At 40.9% G+C, this 12,134-nt stretch overlaps 1 protein-coding gene across 5 annotated transcripts in view; it reads left to right on the forward strand.

The window, feature by feature from the left end:
* The window catches only part of Kcnma1 (potassium calcium-activated channel subfamily M alpha 1), a 680,238-nt gene that overhangs the window by 511,440 nt on the left and 156,664 nt on the right, over positions 1 to 12,134 (forward strand). The window lies entirely within an intron of this gene.

Here is a 12,134-nt window from a genome sequence, read left to right on the forward strand (position 1 = left end):
TGATCTTTACCTGTCTGGCAAAATAAAAGAAAAAGCTTAAGGTTCTTGGGAAATTAGCTAGGCACAAAAGCCCTAACCCCTGGAGACACTTGGACCTGGCAGCCAGCCAGTTAGACACTTGGTGAGTCCCAGGCCACTGAGAGACCATGTCTCAAAATAAATGTAGATCATACCTGAGGAACAATGCCCAAGGTTATCTCCTTGTCGCCACATGCATGTACACATATGCATTTATACACACATGTGCATTCACACACACACACATACATACATACATACATACTTCACATACATACACACACCCACAGTGTTTGAAAATTTGCTGCTTTATTAGCATGCCCATCATGTGGGGCGAAGATTTGCCAGGTATCAGTTTAACATAAACCCAGGAAGTAACGCTGGATGTAAGGACTAAGGCCATTTAATAGGGAGATGAGGGATAAAAATGGAGCAGAAGAAGCATCTGTTGAGAGCAATGGCAAGCATCATCTTTCAACCCAGCTTCATCCTATTTAATTCAGGCCAGCAAGGTCATGTTAGACCTAGGCTCCCTTTGGAAGTCTAGGCTGGTCTAGCCTGGTTACTGTCCATGCCAGTGAAGGCCAGGTTAGGCCATCTTGCGTCCTTTTATCGGGGCCACCCACCATGCCATACCTCCTGTTAGGGAGGCTGTCTGTCACCTTTTCCAAGTATATCACTCCTCTCTCTCATCATCATGTGTCCTTGGAGCCATTAGGAGACTCTACAGAGGGGGAGAAGTACTTCTGCAGAGTTTAATGTGTTTCTCCTTAATCCAGAGGATCCATTCAGTGAACAGTGACAGTCCAGCCCTTTCTAGCAACAGCCAAGTAATGGAAAGTCATGAATCACAGGCCCAGCTTATGTTCATTTGAACAATGGGAAGATCTTCATAATCCTATCACCACCACCATTGCCACTATGACTCATCATCCACAATGACCACTGACATTTATAGAACATCTACAAAGGGACAGTAAATGACACACTGTCACTATGCCACATGCATTTGCCAGGCTCGGTGGCACTGTATGTATCACCTCATTTGAATGGCCTTTGTAGGGCCATTTTGCACTAGCTCTATTGTCATTTTGCAGGTAAGCAAAGTTATGCAGTTTGGCCAAGGGACAGTGGGGCTGGGATTCAAAGCCAGGGTTTTCCCAGGCTTAAGCACATCCCCATTCTATTACTCCAATCAGTGGACACTTAGAATTATGGCTACCTTTCTTCCTAAACACTTCAATAATTTGTATACTGCCATGTCCACTCTCTGAATGAGACGCCTTCACGGTGAGGCTGCATAGTAGTCACTTCTATCTTCCTCTGAAAATATTCTCCAACTGGCAAGAGATGGTCCAGATTACAACAAGTACATGCTAAGCCGGATGACTCTGCCTTTGATACCTGGCTCACAAATAACCCATTTGGCTTCCCCATAACCCTGATACCTAAAACCAGTGCAATTTATGCTGGAGGCTGCAATGGCTCTGTTCGGCCAGAAAGCAAAACTTTACGACCAAACCCTTTGCTCTGAAATGAAATCTAGTCTCTTTGGCTCGACTTTATTAGGCCATATTGTATAGCGATAGGAGACATAAGTATCCAGAACCTGCTGTCACTAAAATGGGACTGGGTTGGCAAGCGTCTTCGTCCTCACGTTCAACACTGTGTCCTAAAATGGAAAAGTTGAATAGAAATTAGGGATGCAAATCAGGGCCATTTTCTGAAACTTTATTTTTAATTGAATTAAATATAGACATCTATGTTGCTGTTGAATCTGTACAGCACATATACAGATGGAAACTGAGCTATTAGTGAGGTCATCAGATCAATTGCAAGAGACTAACTAGATGAATCTGGACCCTGGAAATAGTGTTTAGACTAATCATCACAACAACGCAAACACTTGGAGGCCCATCTTGTGCCTGATTATGTACAAGCTTTCTCTGTAACTGCCTCCAATCATATTTTATGGGTATCATTTTTTCCTGTTTTTAACTCAAACCCTGTAGGCTGAAAATGGAGTCTCTTTTATCTCTGGTCCACAAAGGCATTATGGAGACTCCTGGTCCCTTGTTCTTTCTCTGACTATGAGAATAATACTTTGCCACTTAACATGATCTCTATGCATCAGCATCACCTAGCAGCTTATCTCAGGACTGTGACATTTGCAACTACATTCTGTCAGGATTCCTTAAGCAAGACACATGCATATCAGAGTTTGGGAAGTACTGGACTTGTGCAGGTGGGGGTTGTCTCTCAGGAGATTTGATGTAAACACCAGATGCACCCATTGCTAAGAAATTGTTCTTAAAAGCAGTGGATTTTCTTCAAAGTGTCTAAATTACTAAAAGATTTCTCAACGACCTAGAAAACACACCAAAGGCTTGTGTCACCAAAAGCAAGCTTAGGGAATAGGGAACTGTCTCATTCAGTAGCATGCTTTCCACATAAGCCTGAGGACACAAGTTTTAATTTCTAGGACTCACATTAAATACATAAACAAACACACATACAGATAAATACAGCCATGTATGATCATGAACACTTGTAACCCCAGTGATGGAGGTGTGGATATAAGAACATCCTTGGAGCTCATTGGCCGGCCAGCCTAGCTATATTGACAACCACCAAGTTCAGGGAGAGATCTAACCTCAAAAAAATAATGTGGAGACGGACTTAGAAGATACAAGTTATCAACAGTCTTTGAGCTCTACAAACATGGCACACTCATCCACACATCTGCACATGTGCTCAAACACATGTAGACAACATACAAACACACAGAAGTAAGATCATAATTCCAACACCAATTAAAGTGCCTCATTCTTTCTAACTTCCTTTTATCTCCGTTTTTTTTTTTTTTAAAGATGCATGGGGGTGGGGCAGAATCATTTTCAGAACTTAGGAGTGATGAGATTGCCAAATATAGTTTCCCCTGGGATAAGTCTGTTGCTCTTAAATTTTTGCTCGAGTTGACATTGGAATATGAACAGTGCGAGGCAAAGAGGACTTAGTCCCCTGGGGAAGATGGCATAGGCTGAGGCAAGGAGGGTGGTACTTCTCTCCAAAGAAATGAAGCAGGACACATCGAAGGAAGGAAGGACAGTTAAAACACCGTTCTGGAGCCTTCCTTCTCTCAACCCCAAGCCTCTCAATCACTTCATCTTAGGATTTAGAGACCATAAGCTACTTGCTAAGTAGCCCAAGATGTTGGGTAATGACAGCATTTCCTGGAAAATAATTGCTCATAGTAAGAAGTTTCCTGGGAAGTTTCAAAATGACCCCATTACACATACCTCCTTGCTAAAGCCTAAGACTGCAGAATTTTACAGTATCAAAAGGCCAGAGTTAATGAGACAGCCTTTCCCTCCTGTAAGGAGCTAGCTAACAAGGGAGAGCCTTCATTGCTGCTCTGGTCAGATGTCTGATGGATCACATGATCTGAGAGGCCAACTAACAGAACCTGAGCACCTGCTATGTGCCACGTACCATGCAGGTATTAGATATGGATTATCTAGTACTCATGACTTGCTTTCACATGGTAGGGACTGAAACTGTCCATGATAGCAGGTGAAATAACAGGAAACATAAGAAAAATCAGGTGGCATATAATTCAACAGGTAAGGGAGAATCTTACCAATGAAAAATGGCCACAGGGAGATGTGGTTGTGATAGAAGATGGAAGAAGACACTGTGCCAGCGTGGGGACCAGAGGGAAGCATTTAGCTTAGCATTTTCTATCCCCATGGCCTACTCCTTGAAATAGAGGGTTCTATGGCTACAGAGAGTGTTTCTCCCTTTCACATTTATAGCTCGTATTAGTAGTTAAATATTCTAAGAAATGTTACAATAAAAACAGAAAGTTTCAAATTTAATTAAAACGTTAGTTTTGTTAAATCCTGTACTCTACAATTTTTTATTCATTCAAAAATATCACCAAACTATTTCTACGTACCATGCACAGTTCCAGGCAGTAGAGACTCAAGACTAGAGTGTCTTCTTCAAAAGAACCTACCAGAAAATGTCCTCACCCTTCACCTCGGCTCCAAGTAATACCTTGTAGTAAGTTCTGTTCAGTTCACCTGTACTCTCAGCTGAATGTACCCCCCCCCAACACCTTTTTAACTTCGGGGAAGTTGTGTGTGGAAAGTAAAGATAAAAAGTTGCAGTATTATGGGCCAGTAGAATTTCAAATACAGTCTATGGTCCATGGGCAAGTGCTGTGAGATGTTTGTAGCTTACTTGACAGGAGATAAGACACAGAAAATGAAGTAAGAATCTGGAAACAGTTTGATTGATTGTTAGTCGGGTCCGGTGATTTTAGATTTTGGTCCCTTACTTGAAGTGTGTCTTACCTTCTCATTTTTTACCTCTTGTAATTCACTTTTACTCAATTTTTTTTAAACATTCAGATCTACCAAAATAACACATATCAGAAATCAAAACAAAGCTCTAGTTCTTTTCCATCAGATGTGTTGAGAATGGCTCCTTGGAAAGTCCTAGGTGCCAGGCTTACCTGCTGGGTTAAGGCTGGTGGCTGGGGACAACAATTCATGGGAATTATCACTTCCTGCTCCTCTACTCCAATTAGAGTGATTTCGAGTGCGATTTTAAGAACATTATTATTTGGAGCAGAAGATGTTATGAACTGTTAGCAAGATTGCAAAACCAAATTCCTATTTGGGCGGATGATGAATAGGCCAATCTTTAAAATGGTTTGACATGTCTTAAACAAAAGCACCTTTGCTATGTTGGAGAGGAAAACAAGAGAAAAAGAAAATCCTGCATACCAGAAATATTACCAGCTTCATGTCATAGAGATAATAGTATCTTTTTTTGAGATAATAGTATCTTAAGTAATTTCTACATAGTTATTCTTTTGAAAAAGTTCCATGTTAGTATTTCTATTAAGTCTTTTACCTTCAAACTCTTTGGTACTTCATGCTCCCCCAGAAATAATCTGTGCTTGAGTAAGAAAATAGGGGGAAATAATATGTACTGAAATGCTTTTGCATGTGATTAATATTAATTCTTCTCTGCATGCCTTGTATGGGTTGTCATTTATAATGTCTAACAACATTATAAAATTTACTCTATCTGTAAATTAAAAAAATCTTGCCCAAGTGCACCTCAAGTTAATCTTTAGGGTTGTTTATTTACTCATTCGAGGTCAAAGCAACCACTTACCTGCCATTCCTTCAAATCTCAAAAAATGTGTTTTAATTTGCATCACTCTGAAGCCTTTGGAAAAATCTGAGGTTCTTTCATTCTGTTTCCTCGTTCTGGAAATCATGCCCTGAAATAGGCCATAAAAACAGAATGCCAAATTGTGATGAAGACCTTGAAATCCAGCGTAGCTCCCAGAAAGGCTGCTGACCCCATCACTATTCAAGGAGTATGGAACTGATAGACAATTGGCCAGAAAGGAAGAACATTTTGGAAAGGCGACTCATCCTTTGCCTCTGCTTTTTTCCCTCTGGCTCTCACTTTATCACCAGCATATCCACCCTACAGAGTTGCACAAGCAGCCATTTTGTGAGTCGGCATCCTGCGGGCCTAAGCGCTCTTCTCTCCTTTGACTTTTTAGTTCAGTGAGTTGTTTTAAGGATCTGTAATTATACTAGAGCTAGAAGGCATGGAGATGAAATGTCCACATGCCCATATGCCTTCCCGCCCCCACTTTTTTTCCAGACAAGATTTCTCTGTGTAGCCTTGACTGTCCTGGACTCACTTTGTAGACCAGGCTAGCCTCAAACTAACAGCAATCTGCCTGCCTCTGCCTCCCTGAGTGTTAGGATTAAAGGTCTGCACCACCATGCCTGACCCATATACCCTTTTAATATGTCCATGGGCAATGAACATTGAGGGAAATAGAGGAGAATCAGAACCCAATGATGGGGTCCTGTTACCACCTCAACATTGTTCTTTTCAGTTAGAATTGAGAGCATGTAGAACTCCATCAACTATTCCCTAGAGACAACACTCTTGAGGAATGAGTATAAATGACCCTAGTCATTTTAGTAACAACTCCACACACAAGTCAGCCAAGAGCCCATAAATTCTGATTTCATGTTTATTATTGCAGCAAAGCGTTTGACATGCTCTGTGTGTGCTGTTTCTGTTTTTGTCAGGATAAATATGTTTTTAGGGGATCTAAGACAGTGTTGGTCAGTTCATGGCACCACAGTGCTGTAGAAAAACACACTGTAAAATGGCAGGGACAGCATACTGTATAATATCCATGTGCAAGTGTCCATTCATACATTACTGACCAGTTTTGATTATATATTTCTATGATTTAAAATGGCATCTTAGCAGAGAAGGAGTATTCACTGAGAATTCAGATAGACTTTGGCAAACAGTAAGTAGAGAGTTGCTACACCAACCTTCTACCTTCTGTGGGGCAATATTAGTGTGCAGATGTTATGGCTTATCTCATCTTACTGCAGCTATTAACAAAATAAGCAGCTGTTTATTTTTGAGGTATATAAAATAACATCTAGTTGAAGGAAGACAATATACTTATTTTCAGTTAAATAAGGATGGACATATGATAACCTTCAGGGTCATTTGTATGGCTCTCAAGGTAAGGATGTATTTTTTGCAAAATTATTTGGCTCTGATTGGCACATTAATTCACTGGGAACAGAAATCACCATGGCTGTTATACACCCCAGCCAGGAGAATTGAATTTTTCACATTAAACACTGAGCTGTTAGTGTTAGAGAAACACAGTTTCTTTCTAATCAGGGGAAACACAAAAAATATAAGGTGTCATTCCCGACCTATCATTAGTAACACATGCAGAACTGGGATCAGGGGGGAGTGACTTTGCTGGGAGCCACGGCTCGTGGTTCTGGTTGGAAGGTACATTGATGGTGAGGCTGTCTGCCCATGGCTTGGTGTAAAACCATTTGCTTGGGAGGTTCAACTAGACTGGTTGAAAAATTAGATCATGAAGGGGGGATAAATAAAACCATAAGAGCTGTAGACAAGCTAGCCCAGTGGCTCCTTCTCTTTTCTCACTGAGGGTTCTCTGTGTGTTTGATGAATAAGGACCTACAGCACATCACCTGCTCATCTTGCTAGCAGCTCTTCGGAGACAGCTGGCATTTGATGTGACAGCCAGGGGATAAATTGCTGCCTCAGGAAATGCTTTGCCGTTGACTGATTGCTGAGTGGCTCGAAAATTAATTTTGCTACCTTTTCCTTAAGTCCTTTTGGTCCCATTCCTTCATTTTTCTCCTGGGAAATGTGTCTGTACATTACAGTTAAAAATACGGTGAGGATACAAATGTGGGGAGCAGCATGTACTATTTACAGAAAGAAGATGTAGCCTGGGACATTTCTACCTTCTATAATAGAAGCGATGATTTCTGCTCTGAACTCCCCTCCCAGCTGAGCTCAACGTCAGTGGTTCTCTTTGCTGCCTGCTCACATGAATGCATTTGTGTTTGAGCTCTGAGTCCTTGATGAAGGGCTGGGTTGCGGCTCCCATACTGGGTACTTGTATATAACAAACCCTCTCTGTCCATGTACAACCTACCACATTGTCTCTTAGCAGGAGATACTTGTGTGGGGTAATTCAGGGTATATACTGTAAATTCTGTTTGTGCCGCTAATGGGCTTTGTTTTTTTTTTTTTAATTTTTATTTTTTAATATTAGTTACACTTTGTTAACTTTGTATCCCTGCTGTATCCCACTCCCTCTTTCCCTCTCAGTCCCACCCTCCCACCCTCATCTCTTCCCTGCTCCTTTCCAAGTCCACTGATAAGGGAGAACCTCCTCCCCTTCCATCTGATACTGGTTTATCAGGTGTCTTCAGGACTGGCTGCAAAGTCCTCCTCTGTGGTCTAGCAAGGCTGCTTCTCCCGGGGAGAAGGGGGGCCGGGGGGGGGCAAAGAGCCCGCCATCGAGTTCATGTCAGAAACAGTTCCTGTTCCCCTTATTAGGGTACCCACTTGGATACTGAGCTACCAAGGGCTACATCTGAGCAGGGGCTCTAGGTCGCATCCATACACGGTCCTTGTTTGGAGAAACAGTCTCATAAAAGACCCCTGTGCCCAGATATATTTGGTCCTTGTGGAGCTCCTGTCCTCTCCAGGTCGTATTAACTGCCCCCCCCCTGCATTTTTGGTTTCCTGCATTCTGCCGGAGGTTTGGTTATGAGTCTTAATATCTGTTTTCATACACTGCTAGGTATGACTGACTTTAAGTAAGTGTGTCTCAGAATGACAACAGCTCCCTCAACTCTCTCCAAATTGCTTCATGCTCTCTTTCTATCTCTCTAACCATTAAGCAAACATACAGTTTTAAAATTCAACTTATTTTACATTAATATCACCTCTTATAGTGGTTCCATTGACAAAGGTATGAGGGATGTGAATTTTTTCCCTTGCTTGTTCACATGCTAGAGACTGATAAAATGTCATGGTTTAAGCTCTGATACAGGTCAGGAAGAGTGAAGTTCCATTCCCCTAGTTTGGGATGTGGTACAATGTCATGGTGTTACATGGTCAGATGCGCAGAATTCTATGTCACAGAGACCAGCTGGGCTCCTCCATCTTAGACAGCAACTTAGAAAGCCAGAACCTATGCAGGCAGGACTTTGGTTACTGGTTCAAAGAACAGAGTCTAGGTTTGGGAAGGCACAGTTGGCAGAAGGTTTGCACAGCCGTGTTCCACCTCTAGCACCCAATAAATTGGGTGTGATAACAGGCTCCTATAATCCTAGCACTTGGGAGAGAAGGGCAGGAAAGTTAGAAGTTCAAATTCAAGGTCATTCTTCATTTCATAGCAAACTCAAGGTAGCCTGGGACATTATATGACCCGTCATAACTGGTAAAAAATAGGGATATGAGTTGGATTTGGGGGGATCCTTAGCGACATGATGTTCTGGACTGCCATCAAGCTTATAATATTGCTGTCTAGCCAGAGCAGGCATTTTGTTAAAACACAAGGCTGCATACTTACTGTGTGTTCTGTCTGCCTTCACCCACATGGGCCTACCAATCGCAGGAGCAGAAGAAAGCGTTTTAGAAACAGCATGGAGCTTTCCTAAAATGCAGACGGACACAGTGGTCACCTTGGCCTTGGTTAGGCCTTGGCTCTTGACAGTTCTCTGCGATAAACTCTGCTTGTTCTCTGCATGCCCTGTGTGTCTCCTCTCAATTCTTTCAGCGGAGACCGCAAGGCCTAAGGAGTTGAGAGTCAGGAGTATGATCCTGTACCAACAGGGCGGATTCCCAACCGCAACTCCTGTGTGAGGGTTTCCTCACTCACAGTCTTTCTTTAGCATGGCTTGACATCCTTGTGTTTAGGCATTGAAGAGTATTAGAATCAATTATAATAATGAATTGTCCTGATGAGGGCTTTAAATTTTTTTAATTGTGATAAAACACACGTGACATAAAAAACTAACCATTGTTCTTTTTGTGTGTGGGGGGGGGAGTATAGCTTGTTGCTATAAAGTACATTTGCATGGCTATGTAAATGTCACCACTACTTATCTTCAGAATTCTTCTGATCTTGCAAAATCAGTATGTTGTACCATGAAAACAATGGCTATCCTGAACCTCCACAGTGATCTTTGTACTGTCTGCTTTCATGGATTTCAGGCATGGACCTCAAGTAACTGGACCCCCTCCCCCAAATCTTTGTCTTTTGTGCTTGTGGTCTTGTGGTCTTTTATACTTAGCATAGTGTTGTCAGGGTTTATCCATACGTTAGCATGTGCCACAATTTCTTTTCTTGGGAAAGCTGACCACTATGCCTTTGCACATCTGCACATCCTTACATGGATACTTGGATCCCTTCAAACTCTAAGCTATGGTGAAGCATTGCTGTTGTGATCTAGCTATGTATTCAGGAGCAGAATTTCTGGTTATATGGCCATTATACTTAGAATTCAAGAACTGCTCAATTGTTTTCCACAGCAGCTGTACCAGTTTACATCCCTACTAACTATATGTCTTTTGAGAAGATGCTAGTATAATTAAATTAGCAGTTTGATATCATGTGTGTGTGCACGTATGTGTGTATGTGTGTAATACTTTAATTAGAAATTGTAAATTAAATTGTAGGCTGTGCATGTGCAAATAGCTCCAAAGATGAGAAGGTCTTAAAGAGTCAGGACGATGAATTTTAAACTCCTTACCACCCGTAGAGCTGATTTGATACTGCTATGTTCAGCCTTGTAGATGCCATCTGAGAATTTACAGATGGGTGTGGAAGAGGGATTTTGTTTTATAGAGTATTTTGAACATGGTTTTACAGTTGTTTGACTTTTAGTTCACAAATACTGCAGATTAGCCACAGAGGCAAAGTTTTTGGAAAAGACATATGGAAAATCAATGGACACCAGATGTATTTAGTTAGGATGGTCACTTATATCCTAACAAGGTAATGTAGTGCTTTTTCTAGCATAGGAAAAATGTGGGAAAACAAACACTAGTGTACAATCAGATTTAATCAGCCTCTAGAATAACTCCTGCAATATAGAAAACATTTAGTAAGTATTTACTGAGTGAATGAATCAATGAAATATTTTTGCTAAGTTTAACAAAAGCATGAACAATATTGTTATTCAATAAAGAATCTGTTTCTACTTACTTAAATTTATTGATTAACCTAACATACAATTCCTTCTAAAATATTAATTCATTATACACAGAGGCATGAAAACAATGACCATAATTAAGTGATCAATATGAAATCCATATTAATTGAAGAGTATCAGTCACATTAAGATGAGGTTTATATTGTCAGTGTTTTTGAAAATCACTCATAATATTTAAATCAAATTAAAGGTCTGACATATTATTAAAGAACTGCACAAGCACAAGCCAGACAAAATCCCAGCATGGAGATAGGAGGTGGGCATGGAGATCCACCCCTAGCTAAGGAGCTGCTGACAATTGATGGAAACCCAGCTAGACCTTATTATTTAGAAGAACTCAAGGCATGCATTTTAACAAGGTTTTGGATATGACTCCTCTGAAACTATACTTTGGTTATTATGATATTCTAAATAGGGTGAGAAAAAAAATCTTGTTTTTTTTTTTCTCCAAAGTAAAAATATCGGATACAGTGTAATGCATGTATGTGTGTAGGTGCTTGTATAAAAGTTGTCAGTCAATACATAATCTATTTTAACAAATAGTTTTCTACCACTCAGAAATAATTGAAACTATTATGCTATAAATGTCTCTAGACTTTTTATATGGCCCTATAAATATCAAACCAGAGAGAACTTTCAAAAATAAAATCACAGGCTGGGACAGAGGAATGTGTGGTTAAGAGCCCTTGCTACCCTTCCAAAGGATTTGAGTTCCGTTCCCAGGCCCCACATTGGGTGGCTCACAACTACTTGTAACTCCAGCAGATCTGATGCTTCTTCTGGCCTCCATTGGTTCCTACATCCATGTGGCATTCACTCACACATGCGCATACACATCAATAAAAGAACAGAAAATTTTCATTGCGCTTCCTCGTTGATTTTTAAAATACCATGTGACCTATGGTTATTTTTAATATTCCATGAATAGAAAAGGTATGTATATGTGCTTATGATGTAGAAACATGTTTCAAGGGTGGCACAAGCCCACAACTCCACCTTTATCTTACCTAAGTATTTGTTTCTTTACTGTGGATATTTGACTTGGGAGACCTGTACAAAAGAGTATATAGTTTCATGAATTTTGCAAAAGCCTGCAAAATTGCTTTCCAGAAATTCAGGTCAGTCCACAACTTGTCCAACATTATTGTAGAGGAATCTCATGTCCCCATAAGACTTAGAAATCATGCAGGCTCAAAGCAAATCAAGGGGCTGGAGACCTGTCTCGGTCATTCAGTGTCTGCTCCAAAATCAAGAGGACCAGAGCTTGGTCCCAGGACTCACATAGCAAACTAGGTAACCTGCCTGTAACTCCAGTACTGCAGTGTCCAACACCCTTTCTGGCATACACACCCACATACACACATGTCCATACTCTCACATAGACATAGACAGAAAGACACTCATACACATGCATACACACACACAGAGTCACATGGCGTTTTATACACACACACACACACACACACACACACACACACACACACACACACACAC

Source organism: Psammomys obesus, unplaced genomic scaffold (assembly GCF_907164565.1).
Source record: "Psammomys obesus unplaced genomic scaffold, mPsaObe1.curated_primary_1811, whole genome shotgun sequence".
Lineage (NCBI taxonomy): Eukaryota > Metazoa > Chordata > Mammalia > Rodentia > Muridae > Psammomys > Psammomys obesus.